Raw genomic sequence first — 13,307 nt, forward strand, 5'->3', positions numbered from 1 at the left:
GGGTTTGGATGGCAGGACAACAGCAAGAGCACCAATACCAATAAAACACTTGTGGTGTCACTGGATGCCTAAGGAAGCTGAATGCTCCTTAGTTTGAAGGGCAAATAAGTGGGGTCATCTCTGCTCTTTTTCTCCCCTCATAGTTTGCAGAACAGTAAGAACCCAGCAGATAGGAAGCTTGCAGTGGTGGTTGGTTTGGCTCCTTATTATTTAAGGCACAGCTGTGATCAATCTCCAGGCTATAAAGTTAAAGAAGAGCAGCTGGAAGCATGGGTTTTTCCTACAGCACTGAAGTGGCCCCTCTGCCTTGCATTTGACCTCATCTAGCTAGCCTGACTTTGGTATGGCCACTGCTCTGAGCTCTGTAGAAAAATCTGGAGAAGCCAGCAAGTATCACTAGGAACTTCAAGTGAAGTCTAGCAAAAGCTGATCTGAGTTTACCTCAGGGATTTTTCTTTATACATCTCCCCTACACACGGCTGCTGTGTTGGAGTTTACCACAGTGTTGCCTCAATATTCCATTGTTAAAACATTTTAAAAGAAAATAAAGTTGTCTCTGAGTGGTGTCCTTCAGTACATTGTTGAGTAGTTAGGAGAGTTTTAATCTTTTCTGAAAAAAGAAAAAAGCTTTGTATTTCATTTAGAACAGCAGAGGTACTTCTTAGAAGCAACTAATTTGCTGACTAGAAGGATTTTGCAAGTGATTTTCTTACAATGTACTAATTGCTTGTTTATCTCTTTTTTTTTAAACCCAAAAATTCTTCAGTGGAGGGCCTTTTTGCCTGGAAGGTCTGAAATTGCAGGCAGTTTCCTGTTTGCTTTAGGCACAAGCCTACAAATATCTGCTAAAACAAACCGAAAAAAACACAATCCTGGAGAAGTCTTCCAGATTCATATATCAGCATGTCTGTCCCAAAATAATCTGACTTGAACTACTGTGAGCAATTATGAACTAAAACATCAAAATTATCCCACAAGTACTATTTTGGGGGTGTGTTGGAGGAGGGGTACTCAGTGTAGATGCTTTGATTAGTTGGCATTGCTATGAAACGTATTTCCTGTGTCCCCAGGTTGTACCTCCTGGGCATGTGCTGGTAATAATGAGCAGTGCTGGTGGGCACAGCCTTTCTGCTTGGTGTGGTGCATTTGTTTTTTTCACATGGAGCAATACAAATGCTGGCAGCAGGAATTTGAGGAGGTGTCCTTTTTTTGATCCTCTTAGCCCTGTTTCACCCCTTTTGCTAGTCTGTCAATTTACTGCCTCCTCAGCCCCACAGGTGATCTGCAGACATGTGCAGCTGCTAAAAGTAATGCAAGTGGAAATTTCTTTTGTTCTTTGGTAGCAGTCTTGGTCCTTCGGTTCCTCTTCCATCAGGCAACAACAACTGATATTGTGCTAGTTCGATTTTCTATTTCACAATCCTGCCTCCATTGTAACGTTTAAAGCAGAAGGACACAATACAATAGATGCCCTAGGCATATTAAGACCTTCTTTTGAAGGCTGATAACCTTGCCAAACCTTCTTGTGGTTTTCCATCAAGTGTGGAGGAGTGTTTTGTTTTCCTTTCAGAGGCTGGCTTTCAATGCAGCTGTAGGGATTGCAACTGTTTGTTTTTGCAATTGCTTGTGGGAGTTAGTGGAGTTACAGTTTATTTGATGGATGACTCCCTGCTTGTATGCTGTCTCCTCCCTTGGAGCAGACATCCCAGTCCTGCACCTAGAGCCTGTTCACGCAGAGAGGTCAGGGCAGCGTGCTCCAAAGACATGCCTGGTGATGGCACAGGATCAGAGGGGATTAGACAGCTATAAGGGCCGTCAGAGAGACAGAAAAAATTAGGCTCGCTTTCTGGATGCTTCATCACTGTCTGCAGGAGGTCTCAGGCATTCCAAGTGTGAAGCAAATGCTTTCACAGGTATTTTCTGTCTCTGGCAGTCACTGGTGTGATCTGCATTGTATGTTGCTATCTGCCACATCTGTTGGAACTGTTGTTAGTGGTTCTTCCAAAAAGTAGAGTTCTGCCCTGCTGTACATAAGGTTATGTGCATTTTCACCAGATCACCTTGGTCTGCATCTTAGAGAATTGTTTAAACTGTTTTTTCTGCTTTGAAAATTTCTAGATTTTTTAATTTTCAGCTGGCAAAGATTTTACATTGGAGGGCATGTAAATCCCCTATCCCTTGAGGAGTGAAGTCCCCGGCAAGCAGAGTGCTAAAAAGGAAGAGTTTTCAAGTTCCTGCCTGGCAGAAGCAGCACATTGACTGGCAGGTCCATGGGGAGCCCCTGTGTAAGCGCAGCCATGAGCTCTGCCCTGGCAGCAGCTTCTCTTCTCTGTGTCACTGTGAGAAACAAGTTGGCTTTGCCCTTAGGCTGGAGACAGGTGACGGAAGAAAACAATTACTGATGCCTTTGACGGTCTCATCAGAGACGCCAGGAGTTCAGTGGGAACAGAGACTCATGCTCATGCAGCAGAAGACCCAGGACAAAGCTGAGCAGCAGGCAAGGCATGCTGCAGAGAAAGCAGCAATGTTAACACCTCTGCCTTCCTTGCATGGTAGATAGGGACTGTATCTAAATGACCTTTGTCTGGCACTTCTCATGAACACCCCTGAAAGAGATGAAGGTGGCTGGGAGTCAGCCCGTTTTTGGCACAGGCAGTTTTCTGCTGCTATTCAATTGCTCTTTCATGAAAGGGTGGGAGTAAGAGAATTGAGAGTTAAGACTTAGTGCTTTTCTTTTTTATTTCATCATTGTTGTCGCTTTTTATATATAGCCAAAACCTACAGTCTTTTGCAGGGACACTGGAGAAAACTGTCTGCCAGAGGTCAAAGGAGTCACATCCTCAGAAATATGCAGATTGAGCAACCTTCAAAATAACATGATAATGCACTTTTTTTGTGGTTTCAGAGGCTATTTGTATAGCAATCTTTAAGCCAAGTGACCGAGGATGTGGTGCTAACACAGTGCAAGCACTATTCTTGGGTGCTTTTAGATGCCATACTTTTCTTAGCAGAGGTTAAATTTAGAAGAGGAGAGCAGACTGCCAAAGGTAGAAGACTGTTCCTGTAAGCCAATAGAAACACAAGGATCAGTTCTGTATGCCAAATCAAGCTCACATCTCTGATAAACGCAGTGATTTTGGGGAAGCTTAGTCACAGGGAGAAGACACATCACTTGTTTAACTCAGAAGCCTTTTTAATGACTAACGCTCTTAAGTGGATGAGACTGGGATGCCCTCATTTGTAGTTATGAGGATGTAGCTGCATTTCCAGAGTTTTACACCAGTGTTTACTGCTGAGAGAAAGAGCTAGCTTAAGATGCATCTTTTTTTCCCCAGAAAATGCATGATTTGGCAAAGTGGTTCTTGATGATATGACTTGAAAGAGAGGTTAGATTTTATTAGACCTCTCTACTGTGTTTGCCTGAAAATTTTAAATCAATATAGATTCTGTCATGGTAAATAGATAAAACTAAATTGCAGAGAAGCTGCCCCTGGAATCCATCAGCAGCAATGAAACATCTCCAGTCCTGTTCACTGAATTTCTCATTTGAAGTATGGGAAATACTGTTTTTACCACAGTGAAATTATAATCTGCAAGACAGCAAACACCCTAATGAGTAATCCAGAGGCACCTGGGAGTGACAAAGGGTCGCTGCATCACTTTAAACAATGTCTTATTTTTACAGTGTGGAAATACAGAACAAAACCTGTATTTTCTGCCCTAGATATCAGCCTCAAGTAGATAATTTTAAACAGGTACATATAGAATTAAGAATTATAGAATTAACCTGGAATTTACCCTTTTGATAAGTATATACTTACCACAATCAAAACATGGGTGGTTCTTCACTCAGTGCTTCTCCTGTGATGTGCAATGCCACATGTGTCTGCTCCCCTCTGTTTTAGCAGTGCCATTTGTAGGTGCCTCCCTGGTGGTGTGATAGCCTGAGTAATGTCTGAATGATCTTAACGCTGCTTGGGTGGTGAGGTGTGCAGGCAGCTAAGCATAGTGCCATTCATGTGCAGTCTGTCCAAGGCTGCTTCTGCTTTAAGGCAGTAGTTGGATTTCTTATGTTTAGGTGAGGAGTAGAAAGGCTTTTCTGACTTGTCTATATTAACTTGTCCAAAGACAGACAGATTTTCCAATCAGATTTATCTTAGAGTGGCATTCCCTTATCCATAGGGGGTTACCCTGTTGTCCACTTCACTTTGGAGCTTGTGCTCATTTTCTCAGAGGCACAGCTGTCAGCATGGATTCTACTTCTTAAAACTGTTTTGTGTGACCAGTCTTAATGCAATTCCATCAAATGGTGTCTACCACAGCTTAACCAGATAGCTATAATCAGGTAAATGTTAGTATGGCTGTATAAATTAAAAGCACACACAGGTTTTTTGCAGTTGAGGTAGAGCTGGTGTTTAAGAGTAATTTTCATTATTTCTACCCCTTGGTAACACTTTCTCCTACTCACAGTCGGGCATTAGCATGAGAGAAACAAGTTTTATTCATATTAAGGAAACTGACAGAGGCTAATATTTTTCTTCTAATATTATTAGTTTAATCTTATGTAAGAAACAAGACAGTTCTTTATATATTAAATTGCATCCACCCAGCCTTCATTTAGAATCTTGTGTTGCAACTGGAGCTTATCCAGACATAATACCAGTAACAGTTAATGTCCTTAACAACAAAGGAAAATACAATTAAACAATCTCTCGTAGCAAAGTTGTTTGATATCTGCTAAATGTACTGTATTGTTTGAGCATAGCATTGTGACCATGCCTGGGAAAGTATCAGAGTACTGCAGAGAGTATATGGATTTCTGTAGGAAAAGTGGGCACAACAGGGCTTTTTCAAGTTGGCCATGAATTATTTTTCTGCGATTGGAAACTGCAACTACTAGAAAAGCAGCAAAACACCCAGGTCCCAAGCACACTAAACTTGCAGAAGCAGGCAGAGGAGAGTCCAGTCTACGATCCCTGCTTGTAGGGTGCCAGCTGTCCTGCTCCTGCCTCAGATGACCTCTTCCAGTGAGCCTTCACTTCTGCATAGGCATGCTCACATTTCACAAGACCTGGTGACCTCCAGCTGCCCCACATCCAGGACATGAAAGCTTCACCCAGGCACTTCAGACAAGGTCCTATTGCTGTTCAGGGAGAGGTCTGTCCTCCACCTGAAGTCCCAAGTCATTCCTATGAGCAGTCAGGGCCCCTAAAGAGAATCCTAGCTGAGTTTGGACTAGGGGATTAAAACAGGCTGTGAGGTATGAGCTGAAGGTTGTTTCTTGAACCCATTAGAGCAGACCCAAAGGAGGCTCAAGATGATCAGAGGGCTGGAGCAGAGGCTCAGAGCAATGGGCTTGTTCAGCCTGAAGAAGAAAAGGCTCTGGGAAGAACTTCTAGCACCTCTCAGTACCAGAAAGGGGCCTACAGGAAAGCTGAAGAGGGACTTTTTCCAAGGGCATGGAGTGATAGAACAAGTGGGAATGGTTTTAAATGGAAAAGGAGTAGATTTAGATTAGAAATTAGGAAGAAAATCTTTACTGTGAGGGTGATGAAGTACTGGAACTCGTTGCCCAGAGAAGTTGTGGCTGTCCCATCACTGGAAATGTTCAAGGACAGGGCCCTGAGCAACCTTAACAGGTGGGTGACATCCCTTCTCATGCAAGGGGTTAGAACTAGATGATGTTTAAGGTCCCCTCCAACCCAAGTCTTTCTAGGATTCTATGATTCTTGTTTCTAGTTTTCCCCAGCCATCTCTTGCCTGTTTTCTTTGTCCTGTGACCCAGGGAGACCAGTATGAGCAGCCTCTTATCAGCTGGGTTTACGTGTTCATTTTCCGACCAAGCTACCAGCACTGATTTGGGACTGTGGGAGCATTTCTTTTCAAGTTACACTATAAAGGCTTGTCTAGAACACCTAAAAGTTGAAAAAGACACCAAAATTTCCTCTGTGTGTCAGGTTTTTTGGCAACAGAAAAACTGCATTAGGACTACTGTTTGTCTTTACACAGAGATAAATAATCAGATTGCTTTGGCAACAGCCAAGTTTTTATTCAGACATGAGCTTCACATATCTTTATGAACTTAGAAATCAGTTGGAATGCTGACCACTGGCATTTAATGACTTCCTGTTTTTGTCTAAAATGCTTTCTATAGATAAAGCCTTAGTTTCTTCGTTTGCAGAGGAGCAGTGCACCATCTCTCTGATGCAGTTACTAGATCAGGAATGAATTCCATTTTTCTTGTTTTGAGGGGTTCAAATGGATGCAGATAAATTGCAACAGGATTAAGCATTTGCTTTTATTTTTGGAATGCATTTTGCGCATTCCTCTTTGCAAGGTGTTCTCTAAAACCATAACAAATACCTTCTAAAAGAGGTCTATCCAAACACATTGGTTTGCAGATGTCAATTGAGAAATAATCCTGGTCTCCTCCATTTGCATTAGCACTTGAGTTCTCCTTCAGAGATGTCAGCCGTGGAATACTTGAGGGCAGCTGGATCAGCTGGCCAGAGACCAGTAAACTCATTCTGTGAGACTGCGAGCATCAGGCAGGGAATTATATCAAATGTTAACCTGGGCTAGAGCTTGGCGAGCGACCACCCATGAAATAAGCAAGTCTGTTCTGGTGGCTTACTACTGCCCAGTTTCATTTTCTCTTCAGTTAGCTTTATTTTGTCATGAGTCCTCCCCAGGCTTGTCTGTCTGCTGTTTCAGATTTCCAAAGCTTTAGATGCTACAGGGACAGGCAAGTGCTTGGACCACATGTATTGGAAACATCCACGTCTGGTGCCAGGTTCTGTGGACAGGACACCTAGTGGTGTCCAGGTGGGAAGACAGATAGGATCTTCACAAGGAAAGCCAGAAGTCCAAGTGTCAGCATACCCTGCCTCCAGCATGCGGCAGCAAGCACTTGGGGCAGTAAGCCCAAGGTGCTGCAGAGAGCGAGCTCACAACGATTCCCACAGCTGCCACTTGTGAGTCCTGCTGAGGGAAACCTGTGCTTCATCACCTCTGGTCTGGACCTGCAAACTGAAGCAGGAAAGGGTGACAGGTGTTGGCCCACCCTGAGATAAGGGAAGGTATGGTCACTGTAGATGCAGCCCTACTGACCATAGTCATTTTGTGTCTGAGTATCTCCATGCTCAGAGGCGGTGGTTGTGCAGCTACTGGTGCCAATGGAATTGTTGGCTAATGGCTGTTGTCAGCTCCCTGTGCAACACCATGATAGGTCAGGTGTTTCTTCAACTGACCTTTTATGTAGTAGGTGTAGGTGCCAAAGTGTGTCTCGTTTAAAAGAAAGGCTTTGACCTAAAGATTTCACCAAGGAATCTGGTGATAAATTGTCAGGAGCAGTGTGGTGATGTGGGTACTGGAAGAGAACAGGTAGAGCAGAGGCTGGCCTGTAGCAAAGGAGTCTAGGTGCCAGCAGAAGTATCATTTGTGGTCAAGACAGTGTGTCCCTTTAGAAACAGTCTTTTACTTTATTTTTTCTGAAATGGAAAAAGGTGATGAGGATTGGATGGATAAACAGACACAGGTGAAATACTAAATATTAAGGCCCAGAGAGAGGTGATGCTAACATACACTCAGCTTCATTCTTTGGGGTCAAGGCTTACTGCTCCTCCCAGCCCAGCCAGAGCACAGGCAGAGCCCCAAGGCTGCTTTCATGTTAAGTCATTAATAAGTTTGAACACCAAAAAAATTCTATGCACCTTCAAGGTGAAGACAGATGTTTGAAGCAGACACATTCTGTATTCCTGCTGAGAAGAGGAAATACATTTTTGAGTAAGACATGATCTCTCTGTTCCTACACAATCCAGCCATTATTTTGTACAAAATCTGGCCAAGCTCTCCTGCTGAAATTCCCAGAACAAGACTCAGGAAGAGGTTGGACTGTATGTGTGCAAGTAGCTGTGGAGAAGGTAGGAAATCAGGGGTCTGATGCAATACTAGCAGAACCAGTTTCTTCTAAAATCCCTTTACAAGCCATGGGTACAGTAGACTGAAAAATCTCACAGACTTGTCAGTTACAGAGTTCACATGGAGTTAAGATATTTGATAAAGCTGAGGATAGGATTTTGTCTATAACTTGCACATTCAGAGCTGCTCAGCTCACGGGAGACTAGAACAGGGATCCCTAGGGATGGGGCATATATAGTGTTTTGAAAGACAAGCTGGTGGCTCATATCACCCAGCTCCTCTCATACGCTCTCTAGTTGTGTATTTTCTCTTATGTGCTCACATCCTCTTGCCGCAAATCATCCTAGAAAAGTATATGTAAGATAGTGGTGAATGAATATGAATGCAGATTTTATTTATCTTTGCTTCATTTCTCATTTCATGTTTTACACTGCTATCCTCTCTTTCTTTCTGGAGATATCTCCTCTTTCTTTTACACACAGTCACACCAGATAAATGTTTGGCTTTGAACACAAAGGCACTCATAGTGTTAAAGTCTCCTAGAGGCACCTCAGAGAAAGCAGCATTTTACAATCAATCAAAAACTGCAGAAGGAGTGTGCTATGAATCTCTCACTCTTTCAGAATTCATGCAGCTTCATTAAATAAAGACACCTTGAATAAATGAAGCAGTTTTGATAGCACCTTTTTCAACAAAGCTGTTCTTACTGGTACCCTGTAGGCAGCTCTCCTCCACCTGGGGTATTTTTCAAGGACTTTCCTTCACTGTCATCTTCCTCAGGTCTTTTGGAGTCTGTGGATGGAGAGGCAAGCCTTTTATATATGAAGTTCTTCAGAATTTGCCAAGTTTAGCATACAATTATTTTAAATTTATTAATCTGATCTATATGTGGAAATCTCATTTTATTTCTTCACATGAAAATTCCATGGGTGGAAGCAAACATTACCCCTTGTTAATTATTTCCAGCAGAAAATGCAAAAAATAACAACAACTGTGTTTTTATCCACCAAGAACTATTAGCTATATTGTAGTAATGTTATGGCAAAATTAGGGACTATGTCAGACTAGAATTAGAAAAATTGCTCTTACACTCTGTATGTTTACAGCATGATGAATGTTCTTCATGATCTTGGCATCTATAATCTATTCATTTTAGATTTCATGCACTCATATTTGTGTCAGGGGAAAACAATACATAGCTGTAAATAAGCACTATTGTATGCAGCACTTATCTCTATGCATGCCATGCACAAGATAATGCTCAGTGATAAGGAGGATTATTGATACAGTTTACAGATGGCTAGGACATGAAGCAGTCCAGTTGTGTTGCAGCTGATGAGCTTGCTCCTCAGATAGCATAGCAAGTGGCTTTCCCTGCTGAGGGTGGGATTATATCAAAATGTGGAAAATGCGAGGCACTTCTGTAGCCCTTTTTGGCTATGGTTTTATTAATTAACACAAATTGTCCACCCAGAGCATTGCTTTCAGTCTGCACAAAGTGCAGAAGGACTCTTCTCCCTGTTGATAGCTGTGATAACAGTGATGCTCAGTGTCTTCTCCTCTCTCAGTCACCATTGTCCCAGGGGAAGGGGGGGGTGCAGCTGCCTGTCACAGATGCCACTCTGAGGGCAGGAGGGGATTTGGAGAGGACAGCAGGTGGACAGCAGTAGGACGACAACAGCAGCAGATTGTAACTGTTCCTGCAGTTCAGCTGGAATGGATCTTTTGTCTTTGATATGCTAGTGCCTTATCCTATTCCTGTAATCTTAAAAAAACTGCAAACACAGGAGAGTTGGTTTTTTTTCTTCTCTCCCTCCCTAAAAGAAGCCCTCTCAATTTTTTTCCTCTCCATGTAGACTGAGGAATTTGTGGGGTGAGTGTGAGCCCATGCCAGAAATCAGGGTTAACACACAAGATAAATAGAAGAGGGCACATCAAAGGGACACAGTATAGTTAAGGCAGAGAAGAAGGGTGTTTCAGAGTAGGTGTGCTTTGACAAGAGCTGCATCCCTCTGGAGCCTCTGAGGGACAGCAGTGTGTGACTTGGCAGAAGTGGAAGTCCTTCTCTTATTTTGCTCTTGTGAGTTAGAGGAAAACAAATGTTCATGCAATAAACACAGGCATTGGCTGTTCAAGGCAAAAGACAAAAACTAAAAAGAAAAAAAAGAGTGCTGCTTAGGAAACACTTTTCCTGCTAACACAAGAAGTTTCATGAGCAGCCATCCTGTCTGGTATCCTAGTAATGAGTGACTAGTTCATTAGTGTTTATTCTTGTGCAGCTCACTCTTTTCTGCTGCTGGTTTTTGGAGTTGTTTTCTCTTTTTACTCTTCTACTCACTGATTTTTGTGTGATTTATCATGGCTGGTTTCATAGGCCTACTGCCTACAACAGCCTTTACTCTCTTGCAATCAAATCTGGCTGTGAGGCCTTGTCACATTTACCCAAGGCTTTCCACCATCCAGCTACCATGGAAACATAATCTGCACTGGTGCACCAGACAAGGGTTCAAAACAGATGTGATGTAGTCATATCATGGTCATTGGAAAGCCCCCAGTGGATTTCTGCCACAGCTCTGCAATAGACAGTACATGAGGTGCTGGAGTTTTATTTCTGGATGAGAGGTATCATACAGCAGCAGAAAATTAGATTAGGTCATAAATGCTTTTTTGTAACTCATATTTCCTGCTGTAAAACATGCTTCTAAGTCCATAGGGATCCTTCAATCTTTTAAGAAGATGTGGTGCTATTTCTCTGGTTCCTCAAGCTTTCCTGTCTAGTGGCTAGCCATTCACCCCTCAGCCTGATAGGCGTTTCTTTTTCACCCAGCCCTCTATGGCCCAGCCCTCAGGACAGACCTTGGCCATGCACCATGGGAATGTTCCTCTTGCTGCAACTGAGGAGCTCGTTCAAATTCTTGCAGTGCCAGTGCCTTCAGGCGACTGCCAGGGCTGGAGGTAACATCCCAAGGTGCTCTCTGTCCAGGCAACAGTGCTCTTCAGCCACCCAAGGATTTAAAATCTGCACTGTTTTTCAAGTACGTTGGGCTCTCCTAGTGCCATGGTATGACTGTGGCATATCCACAAAGGTTCAAGTCGCTGAATGCAACAGATCTGCTTTGTATGTTATTGTAACTTGGGTTTGACTGAGTTTGTAAAGTGTTAAGATGCACCTGGAAATTACTGACACTGTACTTTAGGCTGCTCTCAGTTCTGATTCTGAGCAGAAAAACATCAATATTTTGGTGTATGCTTAAGGCTTTCCAGTATATGGCAGCAGGAAGCTTTTGGATGTCACTGTTTTATTAAATGTGATATTTTTAGATCTTCATTCTTGGTGAAATCAATTCACAACAGATTTCTGGGAGAGGAAAAATTTAACCTCACTTTCAGCTTACTTCAACAAATATTCCAAATAAGAGAAGAAAAAAAAAAAGAAAAAAATTCAATCTTTGTTTTCCTTCCAGAAAAAGAATTCCATGTTTAATAGATGAGGTTTCCTAAATCTGAAGCCTGACATTTATATGTTCCTTTGTACCTAACTCAAACATGTCCTTACCATGAGTGTTGCCTCTCAGTATTTTCCAGCGTACAACAGTTAAATAAAAAGTGTACAAACCTGAGGTATTTTATGTGATCATTTACAAGCACTTAATAAGCTGCCAGAGCCATTAGCATGGGGGGATGTTTTGCTAGGAGCAGAAGAGTGACAACTTGCGCAATAGTGACTTCCTTCCAGAGCTGGGTGGGAAGGCAACCTTTGTTTTTATCATTTTTCGGTGTAGTTTGAGCTGCACAGAGCAATTAGTTGCTCAACCACAGTCCACTTTTTCTTCAGTGCAGCCAGTCAAGCCTCAGTACATAGGTTGTCAGACCTGTCTGAGATACTGAGGAGCCCAGAGAGGCTCAGGAACTCCACCTGAGACCAGTGTTCAGTGCAGTGAGCTGCATGTGGATTTTTCTGGATGACTTTCGGGCTTTCTCAGGAGCAAATTCCTGTCTGCTTCACCGTAGAGCTTCTTGTTGCTGTTTCTAACATATCAAAAATTATGGCAACAGAATGTTCTGTTGTTCCTCAGGAATACATTTTAAAAAAAGGTAATAAATTGGAGAATTGGAAGCTTTCAATTGCAACTTTGAACAATGTTATGAGAGCTTTCCTGCTAGCTCCATTGTTTCCACATTGGACTTTTCTGCTACAGGCCTGGTGAGGATGCTATCATTGTCTTTTGTCCTTCACTGTAGATCCCATGACTTACAGTGTTCCCATGTCTGATGTGGTTCTCCCAAGGCAGCCTATCATGAAGAAAATACATGCTCGAACTAGATCAAAGTCCACTGCTGCCTCACTAGCTAGGATGCTGAACACAGTTTGCACAATTTCAAGTGAATGGTTTAATTTGAATTACTGACTTCATTTCTGCATAAACCAGCTCAGCAGAGATTTTCTGTGCAGAGAACAGACTCTATCAGCATGGACAATCCTGCAAATAAGAGATGCAGTTTTCTACTCTTGTGGGAACAGGTACAAGGAAGGCACAAAAGCGTGTAGTCCTTTGCATGTGTTTCAAGTACTCTTTTCTAGGACTGCTGGAATCCAAAACAGCTGCAGACAAAAGCTATGAAGTGGATTCATGTGTTTGGTGCTATCTCAGCATGGGAGAGTTTCATCCCCATGCTGTCAAATTGCTGCCAGAGACCCTAACAAAGTCATTTGGTGAAAGGGCTTGATGCTTTGTACTGGCAGCTGGCAATTCATCCCCCAGCTTTTTTCCATTGGCAAGCTTTGTTGGTCAGCAAAGTGATAGGCATTGAGTGGCACTGTGGCACCATTAGTTGCAAGCAAGCTCAGTTTAGGGATGCTTTTTGGTGTGTAAAAAGCCTGTGTGTGTGGTTTCCTGGTTGCTAACCAGTGTCCGTCACCTGGTGTACATTGTATATTTGCAGGGCCCTTGGGAAAATATTCTTTTATTTCATCTGGGTGGGTTTGCTGTCCAAACAGAAAGGTGTCTGCACAGCTTACAGTTGCCACTGCCCAAGCTGGAAGTTGCTGGCACCTTCTTGGCAGGCATGGCTAAAGGTGTGCATGCTGTGTGACCTGATGCAGAGACCATCACTGAAGAAAAGATGGGAGCAGTATGTTAACAAATACCACAGTGACAGGAGAACCAGTTTGAAAACAGCACTCACTGCATAGTGCTGGGAAGTCTTATTGTGCTGCCTGTGCTAATCCTGCTCAGTGATGATAAGACATTGGTTTCCACCTCAGTAAAGCAGCCTGGAAAATCTCAGGAGGCCTGTCTTTGTTCTGACATGATTGGTGTGTAAGGTCTTCCCCAGCAGTGCTTATATTTAAAACCTCCCTAACCTTCAAGGAGTTACCATCTTCC

General features: G+C 42.8%; 1 protein-coding gene across 2 annotated transcripts in view; it reads left to right on the forward strand.

The window, feature by feature from the left end:
* Positions 1-13,307, forward strand: part of LPAR1 (lysophosphatidic acid receptor 1) — a 74,761-nt gene that overhangs the window by 54,883 nt on the left and 6,571 nt on the right. The window lies entirely within an intron of this gene.

Source organism: Corvus cornix, chromosome Z, assembly GCF_000738735.6.
Source record: "Corvus cornix cornix isolate S_Up_H32 chromosome Z, ASM73873v5, whole genome shotgun sequence".
Lineage (NCBI taxonomy): Eukaryota > Metazoa > Chordata > Aves > Passeriformes > Corvidae > Corvus > Corvus cornix.